We start from the raw sequence: 2109 nt of genomic DNA on the forward strand, positions 1-2109 counted from the left end.
GTTTGATACGTCTCCAACGTATCTATATTTTGTTGTTGTTCCATGCTATTATATTATCTGTTTTGGATGTTTTATATGCATTAATATGCTATTTTGTATTATTTTTAGGACTAACCTATTAACCTGGAGCCCAGTGCTTCTGTTTTTTTCCTTATTTTTAAGTTTTACAGAAAAGTAATATCAAAGGGAGTCGAAACGAGCTGAAAATTTACAGTGATTTTTTATGGACCAGAAGAGACCCACGGGGCATCGGAGATGGACTAGAGGAGTCCCGAGGCAACCACAAGGGTGGAGGGCGCCCCCTTGCCTTGTGGGTCCCTCGGGAACCCCCTTGACGTGAAACCGACGCCAAAAATTTCTATAGATAGAGAAACCTCCAGAAAGAAACCTAGATCGGGAGTTCCGCCGCCACATGCCTCTATAGCCACAAAAATCCAATCGGGAGCCCGTTCCGGCACCCTGTCGGAGGGGGAAACCATCAACGGAGGCCATCTTCATCATCCCGGCGGTCTCCATGACGAGGAGGGAGTAGTTCACCCTCGGGGCTGAGGGTATGTATCAGTAGCTATGTGTTTGATCTATCTCTCTCTCTCTCTCTCTCTCTCTCTCTCTCTCTCTCGTGTTCTTGATTTGGCATGATCTTGATGTCCCGCGAGCTTTGTTACTATGGTTGGATCATATGGTGTTTCTCCCCTTCTACCTTCTTGTGATGAATTGAGTTTTACCTTTGAGGTTTCAATATTATCGGATCGAATACTATTATGGATTTGAGAACACTTGATGTATGTCTTGCGTGGGATACCCGTGGTGACAATGGGGTGTTCTATTGATTCACTTGATGTATGTTTTGGCACTCAACTCATGAATTCCTGAGGTGACATTAGGGTAATCTATGCATAGGGGTTGATGCATGTTTTCGTCATTGTTTCTTCGGTAGGAATCTTGGGGCACTATTTGAGGTTCTTGTTTTGGATTGAATACTATGAATCTAAAGTTGTTTGATGCATATCGTATAATTGACGCATGGATACTTGTGGTGACATTGGAGTATCTAGGTGACATTAGGGTTGATTGATGTGTATCATATGGTGTTATTTTACTATGAACTCTAGGGTTGTTTGTGACACTTATAGGAATAGCTCAATGGATTGATCGGAAAGAATAACTTTGAGGTGGTTTCATACCCTACAAACAATTTCATCTTATGTTCTCCGCGATAGGAACTTTGGAGTGACTCTTCTTTGCACGTTGAGGGGTTGTTATATGATCTAATTATGTTATCATTGTTGATAGAACTTGCACTAGTGAGTCATTGCATATCCTGGTTCACCGCCAGAGGCATTCATATAGAGTCATATATTTGTTCTAGTATCGAGTTGTAATTCTTGAGTTGTAAGTAAATAAAAGTGTGATGGTCATCATTATTAGACCATTGTCCCGTGTGAGGAAAGGATGATGGAAGCTATGATTCCCTCACAAGTTGGGATGAGCCTCCGGACTTTACAAAAAATAAAAGAGGCCAAAGAAGCCCCCAAAAAATAAAAGAGGCCAAAGAAGCCCACACAAAAAGAGGGAGAAAAGAGAGAAGGGGTAATGTTACTACCATTTTTCCACACTTGTGCTTCAAAGTAGCACCATGATCTTCATGATAGAGAGTCTCCTATGTTGTCACTTTCATATACTAGTGGGAAATTTTCATTATAGAACTTGGCTTGTATATTCCAGTGATGGGCTTCCTCAAATTGCCCTAGGTGTTTGTGAGCAAGCGAGTTGGATGCACACCCACTTAGTTTCTTTTTGAGCTTTCATACACTTATAGCTCTAGTGCATCCGTTGCATGGCAATCCCTACTCACTCACATTGATATCTATTTATGGGCATCTCCATAGCCCGTTGATATGCCTAGTTGATGTGAGACTATCTTCTTCTTTTTGTCTTCTCCACAACCACCATATTCTATTCCACCTATAGTGCTATATCCATGGATCACGCTCATGTATTGCGTGAGAGTTGAAAAAGTTTGAGAACATCTAATATGAAACAATTGCTTGGCTTGTCATCGGGGTTGTGCATGATTTAATACTTTGTGTGATGAAGATGGAGCATAGC

This window comes from Triticum dicoccoides, chromosome 2A, assembly GCF_002162155.2.
Source record: "Triticum dicoccoides isolate Atlit2015 ecotype Zavitan chromosome 2A, WEW_v2.0, whole genome shotgun sequence".
Classification (NCBI taxonomy): Eukaryota; Viridiplantae; Streptophyta; class Magnoliopsida; order Poales; family Poaceae; genus Triticum; species Triticum dicoccoides.